The sequence below is a fragment of the Ambystoma mexicanum genome, chromosome 3p (genome assembly GCF_040938575.1).
Source record: "Ambystoma mexicanum isolate Mex_15411 chromosome 3p, UKY_AmexF1_1, whole genome shotgun sequence".
NCBI classification, from domain to species: Eukaryota; Metazoa; Chordata; class Amphibia; order Caudata; family Ambystomatidae; genus Ambystoma; species Ambystoma mexicanum.
This window is the reverse complement of record NC_090925.1, coordinates 1,201,159,125-1,201,181,853: the sequence shown is the minus strand read 5'-3', so window position 1 is coordinate 1,201,181,853 and position 22,729 is coordinate 1,201,159,125. Positions and strand designations below refer to the sequence as shown.

General features: G+C 42.2%; 1 protein-coding gene across 5 annotated transcripts in view; it reads left to right on the top strand.

The window, feature by feature from the left end:
* Positions 1-22,729, top strand: part of MYOT (myotilin) — a 546,673-nt gene that overhangs the window by 182,375 nt on the left and 341,569 nt on the right. For 3 of the 5 annotated variants that reach the window (XM_069652618.1, XM_069652619.1, XM_069652621.1), the window contains one exon: positions 9,197-9,287. The exons of the other annotated variants lie outside the window; for them this stretch is intronic. The gene's annotated coding sequence lies outside the window, so the exon portion shown is untranslated. The remainder of the gene's footprint in view (positions 1-9,196; positions 9,288-22,729) is intronic. 5 annotated transcript variants of the gene reach the window in all.

The following is a 22,729-nucleotide window of genomic DNA, read 5'->3' as shown; positions in this document are numbered from 1 at the left end:
AGCCAGGAAGTCAGCAGGGGAGAGGAGGAGACAAAGCAGAGGCAAAGAGAAAGGTTTTGAGGTGCTTTCGGAACCGCTGATGATTCTCCTCAAGTTTGAGGGAGGCAGGGAGGCTGTTTCAGAGGGAGGCAGATGAGCGAAGAGCTCGAGAAAGAAGATATTTAGGAAGAGAGAGTTGAAGGTATTTAGGCCCCAGAAGGCCTTGTGGACAATGCAGAGGGTTTTGAACTTAATCCTCGCAGCCACTGGGAGCCAATGGAGATATTTCAGTCCTGGAGAGATACGACCCCTGGCCTTGAGGCCAAGGACAAGTCTTGCAGTCCTGTTCTGGATGAGTTGCAGAGGGCGGAGAGTAGAAGCAGGCAGATTTAGAAAGAGGATTTTGCAGTAGTCCAGAACCAGAGCTCTGGAGACAGTGAGCTTCTGGGGGAAGGAGAGGAAAGGAAGAATACCTCTGAGGAGGTGCAGCTGGTAGTGTGACTTCTTAGAGATGTCAGAGATGTGAGGAGAGAAGGAAAGGGTGGAGTCGAATATGACCCTGAGGTTTTTAGCCTGACAGGTGGGAGCAGGGAGAGGGCCAAGAGAGGCCAGCCAGAGAGTGACAGGAAAGGAGGGAGTGGGTGTGCCAGTGAGGAGAATCTTGGCATTACTGGCATTAAGGCAGAGATCATTGGCAGTACACCACTCCTGGATAGCAGACAGACAATCAGAGATGAGAAGGGGTGGCGGAGGGAAGCCTGAAAATGAGCTGAGTGTCATCCGCATAGCACTGGAAGTTGGGGCAGAGCGCGGCAATGTGGTGGGCAAGAAGTGCCAGGTATTGGTTGAGCAGCCAGGGAGAGAGGTTAGACCCTGTGGGATCACCACAGGTAGACAGATGCAACAGATTATCTGTTAGACCCTCCTGCGTGGGTCTGAGCTTGGAGCATTCAGGTATCCCCGGGTTTTATTTGTGTTTGCTTTTAGCAGCCGGGTCGTTCTGCAGGTGTTCCCATTGCTTTCCTTTATAGACGAGCGATCCGTGTGTGTAAGAGCCCCTAGCATGGATGCGCACTTCTACAGTGGCATGATATAATATGATATGGCATCTATAAAGCGCCTGTACACAAGTGCTTCTAGGCGCAGCATGAAAATCAAACATCCCGCAGTCAGAGGGCATGCTGCCCAAAAGGATGTTTGTGTTTAGTCCTCAGTCCAGGTTCCATTTCCATTCACGAAAGCTGCAATAGGTGAGATCGTTTTATTTTATGCAATGGAGGAAACTTAACTCCAGCCAGAGCAATGTGTCTCATGGGGCTTTTATTCCCCCCTATACTGTCTGAATTCCGTGTGAGATTGCTGCTGTACCTTTCAGTATGTCCTTGGTCTGCACGTGTGAGCAGTCAATCTCATAAGAACAGCAGCAGTCCCGCCCACATGCCCCTCCACATTCTCCCGCCCTCTGCCTGTAATGGTGCAGATTGGGCTCTGACTAAAAGAGGGCGGGCCTTGACCTTCAGCCCACAGCCTGCCTAAACCACTGTGTGAGGATCAAAGCCAAGGGCAGACTGTGAGGGGGATGCCCCCCCCAACAGGATGAGATGCAGGCTGTAACAGCCCCAACTGTAGATCCCACCTCAATCTTCTTTTCAAAGTACATTCCAGGGGGCGAGTCCGCGCCTGCGCCTGCTCCCGTGTGGCAGAGTACCAGGGCTCGTGTTTCATAATACACATCACAAATCTGAGCAATCGAATGTACTGGTGTTCCTGGTTACAATCGCATGGAATAAAAGGACGCTGTCACACGTTAGTTGTAACAATTGGTCTTGGTCAAATATTCAATCAAGTTAAGAAAATTCGAGCATACATAGGGTTTTACTATTTCAATTCATCCCATTTGAAGGGGCCTAAGAAATAATCCGACACTGCCACCTAGCGGTGAAAAGGTAAATTGTGACAAGCATGGTTTTCACTGCGTGTTTAGTTAAGCGGCCTCGTTTCAATTGCCGTGTGAAAAATAAATCCTTGTCAGGCGGCCGCTGTGTGCTCCAGGGCGCCTGGAACCACCATACATTTTAATTCTTGAGTTTTCTTCTCCTGCAGGTTTTCATTGAATTCTAATCTACAAACACTATAGCCGCCGCACAAAAGAGATTTGTTAGATGTTGCTAACATCGGCATTCAGAAATCTGAGGAATTCTGCTGAGCAATTTACTCACGTGCGACACGGATATAGGTGTTTAATGATAAAATAGCCCGTGGCAGCTGTCAGATGCATCGACCTGTTTAGGGTTTCGCCTAATTTCCTTCGGATGTGCTGTTAAGGTGTCCCGCCACAGTTCTACCATCACATTTAAAATTCCTCTTGACCTGACAGTCAGAATGTTTTACTGTTTCAGCAAATTCTAATCACCACTTCCTTCAAAGTTAGCAATTCTTCGCAGGGACTGCTACATCTGAGGTTGCACATATTGCATTGAGCAGGGTTGTGATCCTTCTGTGATAGCAACTATCGCGCTAGAAATGATCAAGGCGAGATTAAACATTTTTGAGCACGTTATGCTGACATTTCTGTTTTCATTGCAACCCTTTCAGGCGGATGGTTCAGACGGGGGACAGCTTCCATTTTGCAAGTTCGAAAAAGCCATGGCAACTCTGTTTTTCGAGTGCAGAGAAAAATGCCTTTTATTTCTTCATGTATATTATGCATAATTATTTTGAAGCAAACAAACCACAGATTATGCTGATGCAGTCCTTGTTATCTCTTTGCATTCTTGGCTTGTGGCCCTGATTTTAAAAGCAAAAAGGAAAATTAAACATACAAAAATGCAAAGAATTAAAAAAAAGTACTTGATAGGCTCCAGTTGCCTGAGATGGAGGAAGATAAGAGTTTGAATTAAGTTTGCAGTGAATCCTAAAACATGCAAATTTAACCCAAGGTTAAAATTAATGATGGTGCACAGGAATGGAAAGGGAAGGTACATGGATGATAAACACAGGTATATCTGTATATTCATTTATTCATTTTCAAAGCTGCATGTAGGATAAAGAACTGAGCACTTTAAACACAAAAAAACACTTGTGAACTCTGCTTCTCAACACAAAGTTTACAATGAAGCTCTTTGTAAAAATATGAAGTTTTCCTATTTACTAGGTGGGCTGTTAAATGGATTCTGATATTAAAATAAATGGCTTGATAGTTAATTTGATGTGAATTAGGGATTCCAAATCAACCACATAACTCTACTGTCCTTTAACCAAACTGCACAATCAATTTTTGCTGAAATAAATGTTTTATGGGAATTATGGGTGGGTCCTCTGCTGACTCTTTTTAAGAGCATCTACCAGGAGGGCACCCTCCCTATCACTTGGAAGCAATCCATTATTATTCCCATCTACAAGCAGGGCGCTGTATCTGACTCGACGAACTACAGACCCATCGCCCTGCTAGTTGCTTCTAGCAAAATCTTTGCCTAACTTCTTCTGGGAGACCTTTCCCGTCATGTGGAGGAACTCAATCTACTGTCCAAACACCAAGTGGGTTTCCGCTCGGGAATGGGTACTTCTCTAAATGGCGCAATTCTTTCTCATCTCTCTGGGGCCATCAATAAGGGGGCGGTGGGCTCTGCCTATATGGCTTCTATAGACATGTCCAGCGTCTTCAACATGGTCAGCAGAGAGACCCTTTGGTGTAAACTCATTGAGTGGAAGGTCCCACTAAAAATTGTCCAGATCCTGGCACTGTTACATGGGGATTCTTCTTTGAGGATCAGGCTGACGAGGGATGGGTCAATGGCTTACCTTTGTGGGGCTGAGGCAGGGTTGTCGGGTTGCACCAACCCTCTTCAACCTGCACATATCAGACATTGCAGCCCTCTGAGAGGTGGGAAACACCAATCCGGTAATTTTGGGCAACTTAGTTCTAACCTGGCTCGCCTTTGCTGATGATATCATCTTCCTTGATAAAACTCCAATTGGCCTTCATCCGAAACTGACCCTCTTTTTCCAGTATGCGGTCCTGAATAATTTGGAAATTAACAGGCAAAAATCAAAGGTTGTCATTTTGTCCACTAAGAAAAGTCCCAAAACCTACTGTTGAAGGATATGAGAACAGCCCTTGGAAAGGGTGGGGTCAATGAGGTAGCCGGGCTTAAATCCTGTAAACAACTATTCTAGGGGGTCTTGGATCACCCTTTTCAAGGAGGGATTTTTTACTTTTTTGGCAAAAATGAAGCAAATCTATTCCCAACTATGTCGCTATTCCCTGGTGCCCCTTGATCAGGTTTTATATTAAAAACATCAAACCAGTAGTCCTTTATGGTCTAGGTATAGTTTCCTTCAACCTGGCGGGCCCCACTTAACATCCTCCAGGGGCTCCTTTGAAAGAGAACCTTGGGTCTGAATAATTCCATACCCAACGCTGTGGTCAGACATGAGTTGGGCCGTGTCTCTTTGGCGGTCAGAGATTTATGGAAAAAGTTAGCTGAATATGATAAAATGCTGAATCTTCCAACTAACTCCCTTTACCAATCCTTGTGTGAACCATCCCAATCTCATTCTGCTTCCACTTTGGCCCAGTTCAAGCTCACCTTGTGTGGCATACTCAATCACATTGGGTTTTCCTCGGAGGAGTTGAGGACGACTCCAGGGGTTGTAAAGTGCAAATTATACACTGCCGACTGAGCCGAAACCTCAGACTTACTGGCCAATCTATCACTCTACGCGGAATATGCAAGGTTTATAAGTAAGCCTGGGCCTAATTTGATGTATGTGTCATTATTCCCTTGCCCAAAGATCTGTGCCTTTTACCTGCGCTTTCGTCTAAACCAATTTGCAACCTTGGAAAGGAGGTCTAAGTGGGAGAAATCATTAACAAGCAACACCTGCAGATTTTGTAAGACCACCATAGTAGAAACCCTCAAACACATCACCTTGTTTTGTCCCAGTTTTGGTGAGCTACGTCTGCGCTATTTGGGTGAGGTGTCACTGACTGACATGTTCTTGATTAGGAGAATGTGGGGTCGCACGAAGAAATAGTTTTTGGCGTTGTATGCTTTCTACGTGTTTTTTGGGGCAAATTGAATGATTTACTTTCAGGTTTTAGAGGAAAAAAGATGGATTTGGTATATCTGTGGGACGGGTGAAAAGTCATTTTATTGTTGATAAAATGTTATATCATTTTTCTTAATACTAAACATTGAATCTTTCTGTGTTTTTCACATGGGAACAGCTTACTTTTGTAGGCTAAACACAATACATAAAAATAATGTTATGGGCATATAACTGACCTTTCTTTGTTTAATTTCCCCACTAGAACCTGACACACTTTTTTGAATGAGCATCACTGACATACAAAGTGCCATTTGATCAGTTAGCCAATTTGAATCTTCTCTAACAGTTGGATAACTGAGGTTGCTCATCCCTGCAGTTTCAGGATTGCAATAATGAACTAAAAATTGTTACTGTTTAAAATACCTGGCCTATATAATAAAGGCTTATTAAGACCAAGATATTACATGTCCTATTTCAATTTGGACCTTATTCAGGCCTTATTTAGGTACAGACATTTTTGGAAAAAAACCCTAGAAGGGAACGTTATTTCCAAGGGGCAAAAATGAAATTTTAATAAAGTCCAAAAAGCCTAAACATAGTATTAGACCTGTTTTCATTCACCCAGTATTTCACTGTATATTGCATTTGGCCTTCCTTTCATTTGATATTGATATTTCATATCCATAAAGATATTGTATACAATGGGATTGTACAAATCACTTATATGATGGATGTGGTTTGCTCTGTTTTAAGACGATGTGCTATTATAGGATTGTTGCAATCACATGAAAGGCTTCAAAAGAATGATGGAGGCATATTATGTTTTGTTCCTTTTCCTTTCTATTTTCCCAGAACCAACTGAATAGTATTATATTGTCTATGCTACAAAAGATAATTGACCTTAAAAAACACAGCAGTGTAAAAAACATGTGTTGAGCACCAAAAATCAATAGATATTAATATACTAACAACACTGGATTTGGTTGAAACCTTAACTGGTATGTGCTTGTGCTATAGTCCATAACATTACAAACTATGGTCCTCATTACAAGTACAGTGGTGCGGGTAAAAATGGCAGTAAAGTGGAAGTAAGTCCATTACTGCCACTTTACCACCACATTACCGCACCACCCTACTACAAGTTTGGTGGTAGGGAGGACTATTTAACTCCAGGAAAAAGCCAGAGGTAAATCTTCCTCCGTTCTGCCTAAAATCAGTGGATTTACCACGCAGCAATTCCACAGGTGGTAAATCCGGCAAAAATCAACAAGGAGTCCTATGGACTAATAAAATGGGAAATGAACACCACTGCAATCCCATAATAACTCCACGGAACCAAGTGGCGGTAACAGTGACCTGTTACTGGCAGTTATTCAGCTGATGTATGGTGAATTACAGCCAAACACGTAATGAGGCCCTATGTTCTATGTCGACTGAATCATTTAGCGAAGCACCCACTGTGCCTCACATTCTGCTTTGTGCAGGTTCTCACTACTACACATCTCAAACAATGTGTGTATCTTCAACATAATTTACACAAAAAACACAGTTCTATTTTACTTCAGAATGAACCGTGTGGACCAGAGTCAGGAGGTGCACATTCAACCAAGAGTTGCGAGAGCTGAATCCTGAGGAAACTAACAGGGAAGAGGTTGAGGATTGACGGCTTAGATAGGAACAGCAATATATCTTCTGAACTGGAATAGGACATCTATGCAACCGAGAAATGCAGAATCCTGAATCCCTATCCAATGACCTCTGGAAAGGAGGGTGGCATTGCTGGCCGTTTCAAATGCATCCGATAGCTCCAAGACACAATAACTGTACCCCTATGCAGCTTCAGTCTGATCTTACCAAGAACAACCATCACCACAAGTTAATTCTCCTGGCCAGGGGCGAAAACTGCTTTGAGTGGGTTCATACAGGGTTTTATTCAATAAATTCCTGTAATTGAAGTTAGTCTGCCTTCTCCAAGAGCTTTGTCATGTAAGCAATATTACATTTTGGATGATAATCCGAACGATCTTCTGGGTTAGGTTTTGGTTTCCAAGAAGGGTACGTGTTTAAAATGAACTGCATTATGCTATTGTACATTTGGTTGACTCATTTTGAGGAAGTTGACCAAATATGTATCATAAATGTATATTATATTTTCTATTGATATACATACGAGTGAGCATTCTACTGGTGCAGCATAATATAACAGTGATGCATGCATCATTAATTCAATTAACTACAGTACTTGTCATCAACATTTGGAATCTCACCTGACAAACAAGGTGCCCTTTGATGTAATATGATTGCCTCCATATTGCTTTCAGCAAATTCACTTGTTGCCTCCAATGCTGCTATGTCAAAAATATAAGTAACAGAGACTTTCAGAACAGTGATGGTCACTTTCTAATGGACATTTTAGCCACTTTAACCAATGTTTTGTGCAAAGTAGGCCAAAGTAATGGCCTTGTTCATTCCTTAATTTCCTGGTTCTATGTGCATTTCTAAAAAATGTTAATATTGCATCCATGTGGTAGTGTTTTTTCTATTAAAAATGGGAGTTACCAATGGTTTAAGTATCCGTATTGTGTGAAAAATATTTTAGAAAGGAAAACAATACAGATCCTATTTATTAAAATGTGGCATGTGATTTTCATTCACAAAACATTTCTTTACACAATGTGAATGAACACAGCATTGCAGGATTATGATGCCAATGTTTTCTTTTCGGATCGCTTTGGGCTCTGCAATTGGATGGTGGGCTTCTTGATGAGGAGTATTGTATAATTGCAGTCCTACGGCTGAACCCTTTTCAAAGGGATCCTTCTCATTGGAATTGTTCGTCAAGATCAGCCTTTTCATCTAAACATCCGAAACATTGTGTATGGTGGCAAACACTCTCCCAAAAAATATTTGGAGCATAATTATGAGTATGTTTGTAACCGTAAAAACATAATGCATTTGGCATACCACCTATTATTAAACCTACCACCTAATGATGAGTTAGGATTCCATGGTATACACTATGGCATATGGGCTTAGAAAGTGATGATTGGGGTAAGTGACACCTTTTTTACCCCGTCAGTCATTTTTCTGTACCCCATGCTGTGACTCTTTCATGTAGTCTCAATTGATAATTAGTGTGTATTTCTTTATAAGTAGGTATTTCAAAAAACGGTCTGCTTTTAATGTTATCACCATACTAGCAATGAGGCCCTCAAGCTGAAACTGAAAATGCATGCAATGTGAATATATGCTTATAAAGCTTTGTATGTTTATAAGTATTTATATGTTTATAAAGTACAATTTGTAGTCACATTGTAATCATAGTAATCCTTTGTCCCTAAAACCTTTGATGTGTGGTATTTTGATTCATTAATACCTACGAAAGTCTTATATTTGAAAGTGTGTTTACATTTGTGGACTGGAAAGGCGCTGGTTGGATTTGATAGTCCAGTACCTGTTTGTAGGCAGTTTACACACAAAATATAGACGATCCAGGTTGTTGATTGGTCAGATGATCATCGACTCCACAACCGTGAGCAACGTACTTGCCGACCCGGCCACAGAACGGCTATGCAGCCGTCTGGCACCCATACATGGGTAGGACCAGCCCATTAAACCTTGAAGCTCACCAAATAACTCAATTGGCCTTGAAAAAGACTAAGGTTGAAACGCGCGTCGGCTGTGTAACATATCATCATGCTATGACTAGTATATTTACATACAAGGATGTCTTTCATTGCTGCTGATTACAACAAGGAATAAAAACCTTAAAATAACTCGTTTTTGACCAATCAACAACCTGGATCGTCTATATTTTGTGTGTAAACTGCCTACAAACAGGTACTGGACTATCAAATCCAACCAGCGCCTTTCCAGTCCATAAGTTTGTCACTCCCCACAATTCTTCTAGACAGAGGAACCATGGAGTTGGTTCCTTGACAAACTACGACTCTGGCTGCAGGTTTTATTCAACCAACAATCAAATAAAGGGTGCGCAGGAGTAAGTGGGTCCCGCCACAAACTCCACTTCCACGAACAATGTGTTTACATTTGTGTACATATTCTAACTAATTATACATAATCTATATAGGGTGTGTCCTAGCTTCTGACAGCTTTAATTGTTTTTGACACTGCTAAGTTCAACTATGTATTTTCTCCATTGCAGATCACTTTAACCTTTACCTGAGATGAGTAAAATGTAGCTAATGTTACTGAAATACATGTACATCTGCTTCATTCGTATTTATACATAAGAGGTGAGTTTCATTAAATGACTTAAGTATATTGTTCCTTTAGTGCATTCGATCATTTACCCTCTTTTTGCATTTCTGAATCTATTAATATTGCAAGCAGTCATAATAATCAATACCTGTATCGCGATCCAGTTAAGAAACCAGTGTTATGGGATTGGTGGCATTTAGTCAGAGAATTTTCCTTTACATGAAATTTTCTTTTTCTTTTTCTCATTATCATGTTAGTTTTATTGCCTTGAATAAACTTTGGAAGTCTAGTGCTCATTATGATTGTGCTTTGAGGCTTCTATGGCAGGCATGTAACCAAAAGCTGTTGTACTGAAGAGAGGAGATGGGATGTGTGTATGGGAACAGCCACACCTGTGATCCGCCCTCCTGGTCACCTGCTAAACTCTTGTGGCATGTGAACATTGGTTGGCCACGCCATGACAGCCATAGTCACCAGTGGACTTTGATGCCGTCACTCAGATTTCCCTAGTGCTGTCTTGTTCACTTGATTTATGTGTTTCCGGGCTGCAGGCGTTTTTATTGCTTTTCTTTAGTGTTTAGTCAGTGTTGGGCCCCATGTAGTATTGCCCCATGGCGGTGATGAATGGCAATTGAAATATATACTTGTATTATTATTATTTTCTTTTTAAAGTTCACACACCATATACAATCTATCATCCCATTAGAATGGGTCCATTGCCCATACCACATTTATCAAAGAGAAAACATGCTCACCGTGTATCACACTACATAATTAGAACTATTATTTCAGTTAAGAATACAAATGTACATTCAGAACAATAACATCCACATACAGAATAAAAATCGTTCAACAGCGGCTGATGATGTATGGTCTGCTATATTGACATAACACATCATTGCACTGCAATAGTCTGGACTGGAAATAACGATGAATACAGCTTAAAGTCAAATAGGTCGGTTGCTGTGGAATAGACTCACTGCATGCCTCTAAATTGTGTGTGACTCAAGGAGATTCCATGTAGAGAAAATAAACTTGAAGGAGCGGTGACTAAAGTATGACGCAGGGACACAGCTGGGTTTCCACAAACATATCAAAAGGTACAACGTTTGCCTTTTTGCCTGTGCATTAAAGAATGACGTTCTGTGAAAATGTTGCTTGCTGCTACTGGTTTGCTGTTCGTGTAGGACACAGCGCTATTTTCTGTTGATCTCTGTGGCAGAAGCATTGTGGCAGAGTAAAATAAATGAACCAGAGCAAGCATAGCGAGTGTACACAAGCTCACCAGTGGGATGTGGTGGCGATCTCACACCCAGTATTCTTTTAAATTATTCAGCTACCACTTTTCTAACAGTCTATAGGAACATTTTGCTGATGTACAGCATGCAACTGAAAATAAATTGTGCTCCAATAGAAATAGAAAAAGCTGTACATGGCATCAGATGCCATTGCAATGCGTGGTAGCTAAGCATGCCAGTGTGCTGCTCAGTATGCCAGTCTTTCAGTTTATATCACCTTTTTAATATCAACAATGCTAAACTACTCTCAAATTGCCATAAATAATCACTGATTATCATTTACCATGCTGGCATCTACTTTGTCCTGGAAAATTGTGATGACATTTTAAGCAAAGCATAGCCAGTATTGCCACAGTAAAACACATTTGAAGTCATTTGAATCCCCAGGAGTAGCAACAGTGTTATGTCTGGCTTAACACCACCTTTTGCACCCAGGGGATTTTAGATGCTTTGGAATGTAGAGTGGGGGAGCGGAACGGGAAGGCCATTTCTCCCTCCCATTCCCACTCTGCCTGTTAAAACTCAATGGCTATCTGTCAGCATGCAGTTTTCATTCTGGAGGAAACCATTGGATTCCTATGGAATCTGTCTGCTTTTAGCAACTGCTGAAAGAAGGCAAATACGACATGAATCTGTTCAAATGTTTCTTTTCAAGTGTACACAAAGGGAGTCATTTACACTTCTTTGCACTACGATGAATGATGGATGTGTGTAAATCTGCTTTTGCCAGGTTTTACACACATTTGTTTACACTTCATAGTGCAAACGAGGAAAATTGCAGAGGGGATCAATTTGCACATGTACATGCATACGATGATGGTCAGGTCTGTCAAGCTAGCACTTTTACAAAATTACCCCATTGTTGTTGTAGGATTATCATTTGCTTTACTGGAACAATAGTCACATAGCCTTTTTAAACAGACATCATAGTGTTTTGGTGAAAATATGGACATAGCTCCATTGCCCTAGAAACTTGTGATACCAGTCTAAACAATGTGGTTAAAGTGGGTTTTTGGATAGCCCTTGTCTTAGGCACTCACTTCTGCTTCTCATGTGAAACCAATGTGTCCTTGCAAACTTAAACTCATATGTATAATCCAACAATTATTCAATGCTTCCTTTTGTAAACATTTGTTTTCCTCAATCAGACTACATGTGGTTTTGATCATGAGTATTTATCAATGTTTCCGGATGGGCCCTTTTACAAGGTTCTACTGTCTATTTACAAATTAATACCCTAGTAAATATTAACACAGAATAAGCTATCTTTGAAAATCTTTCACTCAAATCCTGTTTGCCACTTATTTGCAATTTTGCCTTAAAAAGTATTTTTGTAGATGTGTGTTCTTATATACCGTCAAAACGCTATTGTTTGTATATATGCACTATAGGAACTTTTTTGTGTAACTAACTCTTATGTACATGCATGTCTGTTCTAAGCTACGCCTTCACTCCCTGTAACCACAAGCTAAGCCTATATTCTTGCAACAGCGTCTCGATGCCCTTGTCCTTTATCCTCATTATCTATTCTCAAATAAATCATTGAGGCCTGATTTGCTGCAGCTACTCAGGTAGCTCATCAGGAGGATGTTCTTCCTACTTTCTTTATGAATGTCATGGATGTATTAAAAACTTTCATTGAGAGACTTGAATGATAGCTTTCTGTGAATTATTTAGCATAATTAGATGGAGACCAGAGTGGCTCCCTGTCTCTAAAACAAGTGCTCACTTCCCGTTACACAAGGATGTCCAAAAACTGTTTTTAACACCAACCCTCCTCCAGTACAAGGTATTTGGGTTTGTGTTAAATAAAACCCAAGCCTATCTTGCTGTTCATATTTACTCATATTTCTGTTCTTTAAGTAGTCCTTTTTCAATCATCATGGATTATTTCAATGCTTCTGGAACTCTGCATACATTCTTGTATTCTATGTTTACCTACATCTGTCTGTGTATATCTCCACAAGTTGTTGTGTAACAATTTTGGGTATATTGACCTTTTTTAGTCGAGCAATTCCAGAAATGAAAACAATCTTAACATTAACAATTGATGATGTTCAGAGATTGCTTGACAGTTACACACAAAAGAATGACAGGTGTAATGCGTTAGACAATCTCAAAAGAATAATAGTAAAACATTACGAAGAAATAGAAACAACCAAATTAAGAATGTTTAAGATGAACATCAAAGACTATATCTGGCTTTGTGTACACCTGATTTCAAGAATTCTCAACAGATAGGAAATGTTAGGACTATATTAAAACAAGCACAAATTCAACCTTGATCATCTTCATTGGCCGTCAATAAGGAAACAGGTATGAGAGTAGTTCAACAAGAAATCAGAGTTACTTTTTAACAAACAAGACACTGCATGAGTAAAAGGAAAAGAAGACTATGGAGGAGCACCCATTTCAAAGTCTTAGGCATGGTCTAGCGGTTAGTATCTCATTCTTGAAAGGTTAATTGGGGGATGCTTTGAGCTGTGACCCAGCAAAACAAGCATCACGCCTACAATTAAATACATTATTTTATGAAGATTGTGGTCAGGGTTATACATTGATTTGAAGTAGACCGACTTAACAATGCCTTTCCTATGTTCCTCCAGTTAATAATAATAATGTATTTCTTCTATAGCGCTACACACACACAGGTCTCAGAGCGCTGAAGTAACAGAAGACAATATTAACCCACAGAGTGGTATGCAATTTATCGACCTTGGAAGGATGATAGGCTGAGTTGACCTTGCCAGGATTTAAAGGTGCCACAGCAGGCAGCCCACAGATATCAGGGGCAAGTGCTTAGCTCACTGTGATATTTGACTGGATAAGCACACTCTCAAACTAGCATTTACATTGCCACAGATCAGCCCCAGTGTCACATCCCACGTCCCCTTAGTTGATCTGTCTCTTCCTATTGCCAGAGTAACTGTCCCATCCCATGTCTCTTTACCTTCCTAATAGCCATATTGCCCACACGTTGCCTACAAATAGAACCCAAGACACTCATATTGCCACAGAATTGCCCCTTGCTACACCCCATTACACCCAAATTGTCCAATGGCTGTCACATTGCTACACACTTGTGCCATATCACGTCCCACTTCCCAAATTGCCCCATGCTACTCTAATCTTCCCGTGAGCTGTTCCAGGGGGAACCCTAGTGAACCATGGCATTTACATTGGCCCTGGACCAGTGCACAACTGAATTGCCATCTGTCACTCACATTGTCCACTGAATATCACGAGACCATCCCTGTTTGTTCTCTGAATTGCTAAATGACACTCAACTTGCTCTTTCAACTACCCTGGGTCATATCATCCTGTGACGTGACTTGTCCTTTTTACGCCCATTACCAGCAGTACTAGATCACAAGACTTCTTTTTTCTCCCGAAATGCTCCATGGGACTGGGTCCCCCCAGTAACCACCCCAGGGTATGTCCCTTTGCCCTCCAAATCGCCCCACAGCACTCACAGTGCTCTCAGAACTGCCAATATAACGTTCCATTGCCCTCTTAAATTTCCATTTCACTCATAGTTCACCATATACTTCCACTGCAACCAACTGTCCCATGCCACACCAGTTGCCCCCAGATCTGCCTGTTGGTGTACCCATTGACCCAGAACTGCCTATGCAATTTTCATTGCCCCGGAACATGTCCCTTGGTCTTTCTATCACCCCTGAACTGTCAGTGAGCACTAAATCCTTAAATGTCTACTTGCCATATCTATTCATTTCCCCAGAATTGCCCTTGCCCTTTCCTTAATCAGTCAGAGCTTCTCATCTCATGTCCTTTTCTCCAATGCTGCCCCATTCCATGTCCATTACTCGAGAGCTGCCTTTTGCCATTTTCTTTGCAACCAGAACTGCACAGTTATGTACAAAGCCCCCTAATAGCCCCTGTTCATGTGCGTGGTTAAGACCTGTCATTGTCATATAATTTACCCTAGAATCTTTGCATACCTTTCTAATTAGACCAAGAACTGTCCATGCCATGCCTTTACCCCAACAACGACTACATACCATGTCCATTGCCCCAGAACTAATCATGCCGCACCCTTTGTATCATAACTAACCCTTGCCATGCCTGTTGCCCCAGAAATGCCCATTTTAGGTGCTTTGCTTTTAGGGCTTCCCATGCAATGTTATTTCGCTCCAGAATTACTCTAAAACCTGTCCTCCCACCTAGATCTCCCATATTACATTCTTTTCCCCTCTAACTTCACATCATGTGCCCAGAAATGTCCCTTACCCTGTCCATTTCTCCAAAGCTGCCAATGTCATGTCCTTTACCCCAGAGCGTCCCTCGAATGCCTACTGCCTGAGAACTGCCCCTTGCTGTGTGCATTGCTCCAGAACTGCCCATGCCACACGCTTAGCTCCATAACGACACCTTGCTGTGTTCATTTCTCAGAAACTGCTCGTCACATCCTTTAACCTCAGTGCTTCCTTTGTCATTTTCTTTGCCCTCAGAACTGCCAGAAGACTTATCCATTCACCCAGAACTCCCCAGATCAAACCCTTTGCTCGACCATCCCATCATGCGCCCTCTGTGCCAGAACTGCCCCTTTCCATTTCCATTTGCCCAGAACTGGCAATATCAGGTCCTTTGCCTCCAGAATGTCTACCTGCCATACTAAAATCCCCAGAACTGCACCTTGACATTAGTACTTAGGACTGCCCCATACACTTACCCATGCATTACCTGCGCCAGGGTTCACAGGCACACGGTGCTGTTTTTGGCTCCTTTCCTGACAAGCAGGCAATTCACCTTTCAATGGGTGTCTCCATTCACCCCACCCTGCTCGTCTACTTGTTATTTAAATGTAATGCATCTTTGGAAAAGGGTCAGAGCTAATCTATCCATCATTAGTCTTGGCAAACATTTGGGGCTGTGAAGCTTTCTTCAGAATATAGCATGTTGACTCTGGGCAGTCTCCAGTGCATTAGCAGTGACATCTCGATCAGGCTGTCATGGGAAGTTATACCTGTCGTTCTAGTGCCTGCTTTTGCCTTCCCCTTTTCCATAATATTGTTTCTGATTCAATGAGATCATAACCCGGGCAAGAGGGCTATAATATGAGGAGTTAGTTATTTTGCTTCATGAAAGACTTTTGCCACTAGTGAAAAAAAGAGCTCTATTTCATCTTTTCCTCTCGTGCAAAAGGCTAACTGTTTCAATCTAAACCTCTCTTGTTGACACTGCTGCAAGATGTGGCAAATATCTGGGCATAGGATGCTTCCACTTGGTGGTGTGCAATATTGACATTTGACATTGTTGGTTTCTCTTTTGGTCTTTGAGGTATGACCATACTGGTGTATCCCTATCTCTTTTGTCCTCTCTAGGTTTTCCTATTTGCTGCCATGGTTCCCTGTCTTTCCAGCATATGGGAGTCATTGGGAAACCAATCTGGCCCCGCCATTTACATACACTGGATCATGGGGTTTGGTAGTTCGTGTGACATGTTTGCAACATGAGTTGACGTGATAGAGATCTAGTTAGATCCGACAGCTACAATTTACAGGCAAAGTGACATTTTGCGGAGACTAACACTCCCAAGAAATTCAGAATCTGCACAGCATCCCACGTTGGAGGACTAATCACTGCCCTGGATTCTGCAATACAACAATTTGAAGAAGGAGCAAGCTCTTAAGGGTGGGGTTCACTGTTTGCAGCAAATATGAAATCCTTGACCAAAGGCAGACATAGCTTTCAAAAATAATGTGTGTGGAACTAATAACAGAAATGGCAAGACATTCATGTGATGTTCAGGGGCGCTTACAAGTCATGTGATGTTCAGGGGCGCTGGTGATTTTCTGCATGTTCCAGGAGCAGACTAAAAGTTTGAAGGAGTATGGAATGGGAGAAGCCTAAGAAACTTTCCTCCATGTACCCAACACTGTACTTGTTGGCAGCGGCATGATGAGTGTACAATAGATTAATTGATGCTTCGCTGCCTATGCCCCAAGATTATGGAACCTTCTCCCATCAGCATCAGACTCACGCTCCTACAATTCAGAAAAGAACTCAAGACCCACCAAGGAGTCTCTCCTCATCAATACCTAGGCCATCACGTTGGCCACCGTGACACATGACTCGCTAAACACCGTCCACCGCTCTCCTCCCCGCCACCCTGTACAGCTGTACCCCTCCTCTGTGCACCTTGTATCCTACCCCTGCTGCATATCTGTTCTGTTGTCAGTTCTGAAAAGCACTCCGTTATGCATTTGCACATTTGTATACCTCTGTAAAGCGCTCTGTTGTGTATCTGTATTGGTGTATACCTCTGTAAAGTACTCAGTTGCTTCTCAAAACTAGATCTGCACTCAATAAATACCATAATAATTCACAGACATCAACAAGTTGGCAATTAGGGAGTTGGAACACAAGGGGCCTCATTACGAGTTTGGAGGCATCCATGGAGATATTAGCTCTATGGCTGCTTCCTTTACCGGGTTCCTGCAATGGGGATTTACCGGGTTACTCCGACATAGTAGGACCCGGTAAATCCTCCATGCAGGAACCATTCCCCATTCCCATTTGAGCCCCCATAGGGCTCAATGGGAATGGGGATGGAGGTAACAACGGGCACATTAGATGTGTCCCATTGTTACCTCCTTCTTCCCCTCGCAGGACCCAGAAAGCATGCCTGGTTTTACCAGGCGTGTGATCCGGGACCCGCAATGGGAACCCTGTAATCAGCCCTGATGGAATGAAGGGGGCCGGTCCCATACCGGCCCCCTTAATTCCGTCAGCGCAAAGCTTATAATGAGGCCCAAGGGGTTTCCAGCACCTTTTCAATTAAGACCATAAAGCAATAAATATCCTTGGAATTATCTACATCCAAGAATCTTGGTTAGAAGATACACCTATGTTAGAAGGATATATCGTTCTACTAAATCAGGCTAAGGGAGGGCAATATGGACAGCCCTCATCAGGACTCCTGACAATGGTCAGTAATGAAATGGACATGACAGTGATCGAAACGCTAAATGTAAACTCATATATCCAAATAACCGTTTGAAAACAAACACGCCACAGATTAACAAAGAAAATATCTATTGCTTATAGCAAACCTTTATTGGAATCCAACGTACATCGAAGGAGACAACGTCTTTGATCTAGTGATTTAACAAATAGATCAGCTAGCTGAGAAGTATCATGATATCGAAATAATAATATGCAGAGACCTAAATGCAACATGCTTTGAAGATGAGTGGAACAAAGCAAAGCAAAGTGGATGTACAATAAAGAGTGAGATGGCTTGGTTTGATGCCTTGAGGACGAAAACAAAATGACTCACTGTACAAGAGAAAGCTACAGATCGGAAGTCTGGGAAATTCTCACTACTACCAATCAACGTCTTCTATAAACAGAAAGTGTCAGCTGCATTAATATTTGGAGTTGAGGCTTGCCTTGAATTAAAATCAGAGGTCTGGAATATACTAGAAGGCTATTTTTGGAAAACCATCTTACATTTACCCAAATCCTTTCCTATAGTGGTACTTCGACAAGAACTGGGGTTAATATCCCTTAATGCGCACGTCATATGGAACAAACTGATTCTGTACAGGAAAGCAACTCTAAGTGATTGTCCACCACAATATGAAGTACTAGGCTTGAACAAACCAGGAAACTATGAGAGCATCCTAGAAGAGTGGAAATGTGACTGTGACTTGATTTTGATGAATTTTGGATCGATCATAGACACTCTAGACAGAAATCCCATGAATGTAAAGAAGACACTTTGGGCAGAGGATTGGAGCATAACCGAGACTCACGCCCTTTTAATAACCAACTTGGGAGTAATGAATGTAATTCCTGGTTACCTGGAAAAACTTCCCGATCGGAAACAACGAGATCTGTTATTAAGATTCAGACTAAATGTACTGCACAATAAAACGACTCTGCAAAGTTATGGAAGATACCAAGATGATCCTGGTTGTTGTCTTTGTAATCGTGAAGGCAAAACTCTAAAACATCTATCTTTATTCTGTGTAAATCCATAACACCTTTCAACAATTCTGAATCATTCATCAATTTAGTGATATGCTAGCACAGTCTGAGTCTTAGTGGAAACATCGGTTGTATGTGAGCATGCAGTCCAGCAGCTTATTCTGAATTGTTTTTGAAGTGAACTTAAATACTGTTGCATTCTTTAAATGTAGTTCCATTGCACTGTCTATGCTGGATACAAACTCCACCAGGCCTCTAAATGCAACAGGATTCAAAGTATCTTCAGTTTCATCATGACCACGTAAAGCTGATTCAAATGCACTGCAAAAGCATGCACTGTCAATTAACTTTGACAGGATGTATCTTTTTATCCACATCCTCATTATTCTTCATCACGCTCCGGTGATAGGCATTGTCCAACTGTATTGCAATGTTAACACTTCCTAACATGCGCAGCTGTAATATATTCCTGATATGAGATTTGCACGATTCATGTTTCTTGCTTTTGTCTGACAAATGCTTTAAATCAGTGATGCCTGTTTTTGTCCAGGCCGTTTCACCTCCAAACAGCAGGCAGGAGAAACACACCAAAGACCACTTAGCAACGCTACCAGTGAGCCATGTTGTCATGCGCCCGGGAGCACCGCGCCTGTGGTCGGGGTGGAATCTGTTCAGCCATTATCATGAGGTCTAGTTGTTTTCAAGATGGGGCCGCCGGGAGGTTCTTATTCATTCTTCTCCTGGCAGCTCATCGCGTTGCAACTACGGTTTTTGCTATTGCTGCAAACCCAACACAAGTGCTATTTTTCTCTCTTTCGTTCCACACACAAACGCTTCTCTTACCTTCTGCGCCCACCCTTCGGCACATGCTTTTTACCTTTTTCCATTCGCTCGACCGTGGCGCTCTCCTTTCTGCTGCCTGCTCTGCCAAGCCTGTGCTCGCTCTCTCTTCCTTCTATCCTCTTACGCTGTTCCTCTTGCTTCGTTTCTGGTTTTCTCTCCAGCCTTTCATATCACTTACCTGGACTTCTTCATTTTCCCTCAAGGATCCGTGCCTCCTCGAGAGTGCTACTCTTCCCAAAGAGATCTTTCTTGTGCCTCTATTCCTCTGTCAGAATAGGAGCCTGGTCACATCCTTGTTCCCTCTACTGGTTCTTGTCTGCTAATCATCGGAAGGGTGCCCGGTCAAATGGTCGAAAATGAATGGTCGAAAGACCATTTGATCGAATCAAAATGGTCGGAAAAAAAAGGTCGAATTTTTTTATTTATTTATTTATATATTTTTGAAAGTTTTGGTTGCTTAAAAAATATTTTTAATAAAGAAAAGGGGGGTTGGGTGGGAACCCCCCCATAAAATAAAATTAAAAAAAATAATAATTCGACCTTTTTTTTCGATCATTTTACTTCGATCAAATGGTCATTCGACCGTTTGGTTTTCGACCAAATGACTGGTAACCCATCAGAAGTGTCTGGAATATTGCTTCCCTTACTGCTTCTACACTACGACCAGTCTCTTGTGTTTTTTTGTGCCTTGAAGACTTTTTTCCCTTCCGGCTATCTCAGGAAGGGGGCCTCCTTGCTATTGTTTAAGGGCAAGAGTAACGGTGGCTTATTACCGGGGTAGACCACTCCTCGTAAAAAAAAAAAAAGAGAGACTTCAACACTCGGAGGAGATTGTTGCAGAAGGAATTCAATTCCGACACATGAGACACAGGTGTGGAGGAAGAACTCAGTGATTCAGTGGAAGAAACAATAGAAGTAGACACATGTGTTTGTGTCATACCAAAACATTGAAAATGTGTGTATGTAGGCCTTTGCCCTATCTTTTGCATACTGTGCAATTTTTTTAATCTGGCCGATCAGGCCCTATTTGTTTCACCTCCAGTTTTAATTTTGTGCGAGTCCATAAAATGGTTTTGAGAGCAATTGATCCACTGAATTCGTTTTCGGCAAGAGTGACACCTGTTAAGCAAAATATGATGTAAATCGTTATATTGGATTATGTAGTAATTGTTCAAAGGTATGCTCTTTAATAACACAGAAGTATAACTTGTTGGTACTAGACACAGATCACATCTGCAATTATACCCAACTCAGCTGTACTTGTCATTGACCAGTACAGCTGAGTTGGGTATAATTGCAGATGTTATCTGTGCATGAGTTTGATTTCCTACATTCCCATTTCCTGCATTCCTTATGCATGTGTGCACCCTGCTAAACAAGAGCTCCTCGTGGCACTGTTTTTTTCTTCTAGTTCACCTTTCTTTTCCAAAGCATGCGCCCTCGCGCTTGTGCGCGCGCCTTTATCATCATTGAGATTTTGTTTTGAGTAAGCTCTGGTGCCTTGCAGTCGTGCACGTTCTTTTTAAATTGTGACCAGATGGGTATTACATCGCCAGCTGACCATCGCGCTCTGAGATGAGCATTCAAAATCCTCTGTAGCTATACCTTGCACTCGTGCGCGTTCTTTTCAAACTGTGACCAGCTGGGATTTACATTGCCAGCTGACCTTGCGCTCTGTAGTGAGTATTTGAATTCATCTGCAGCTGTGATCTCTAGGCTTCCGGACCTTGCACACACCACATGCACTTTCCTTTTGGTTACCAGCAGCTTGTGATGTTAACAATCACATTCCAGCATTGAGCGCCTCACTCCGGAGCGGTAAGCTTTTTGAGGCCCCCATTCTCTCTACCACTGCCCCCCCTTCCTGATAAACTGTGTTTATAGAAAAAGAAAAGGAATGTGCATTTCTGTTGTGAGCTTTTAAATTGCAGCCCCATGCTTTGAGAAGCATTTGTGCAGTTGCATGTGATTTTCGTTTTTCATACCGCTGCAGTTACTTTGGGATTTGCCCAGCTGAGAGTTCTTGTCCTTCATTAGCAGTACCCTGAAGCCCACTCCAAAATAGCTGAATGATTTGTGCTGAATCCTTGTTCTGCCTTTGGCTGACTCTGTTGTCTTCTTCCAATTGGTGTGGCCCACTTCTAAGGCCTCTGTCTGCTCCCTGTCTGCTACTGGGATGCTACATGAAGCAACTACCTCAACCTGACCCTCCCTGGTGCTGCCACCTCACTCAGCCATGATTCTGGACTACCAAGACCCTTGTACTTACCTCTCCATGGGTTAGTTTCACTCCTTCTACCTACTCTTTCCTTTTCCCCTTCCTTTTCCATTTCTTTATCTTCCCTCTGCTTGCACCAATCTGGTTCTCCCTGTATACGTTCGAATGCCCACGTGTCAGCACCTGCCTCTAACTCATACCTGATCTCTTTCATCTATGCTGCCTTAGCATTGCCCTTGAATTGAAATTTGGGCTGTTTTCTGAAAGTCAAATTTGGGTTGGTTTTTGTAATTGGAAATTCGGGTTGTTTTATGAAAGTCAAATGTGGGTGCGTTTTTGTAATTGGAAATTTGGGTTGTTTTCTGAAAGTCAAATTTGGGTGCGTTTTTGTAATTGGAATCTGGGTTATTCTTCACATGACTTTGGCCCTTAACTGTAACTTGCTAGCCCAGTGACTGTCCCTTTTTGCTTTTCTTGCATATTTCTCCTATTGCTTCCCATCTTTACTTGCCCATGGCGTTATCTGTATCTCCTATCCACTCTAACTATTTCTCTATTAACTATCCTTCCCTTCTCATTAAATCTGGTAAGAAGAAATTCAAAAAGGATATCTTGGCTTCCAACCCAGGTCTCCCCATCGCTGATACCTACTCCAGTGCCTCTACCAGATAAACCCTCTGCCAGATCTATGGACCCCTCATATGATCTCTGTGCTCAGTCCTGTCTCTTCCTCTCCCATTAATGGTGGCACCTGCTGGGAAGTCTGCATGGATTTATTTGACTCCTCCAGAGTCATCATTAATGTCTACCTGAATGGCACTGTCATGGTACAAGGCCATCAGGCTAATCTCCTCCTCTTTGATACATGGTTCCCCCACCTCATCAACTTCCTTCCATCTCCAGCTGTCCCCTTCTCTCCTCCCTTGGCTACCTTGCCCTCCTTGCCTTCTGCCTCTTCCCAATCTCAAGCTCCCTCCACACCTCCGCAGGGCATTCCTCTGATTTGTACCCCTGCCTGGAAGGTCTTTAAGGCTGGAAACCTTCATCATATTGCCACTCTCAACTTTCCTTCTGCTGTCAAACACTCCTCTGATATCTCTCACCTCCTAGAAGAACTTGACCTCAATGTCCTCGGTCTTACCGAGACTTGGTCCACGGCCAG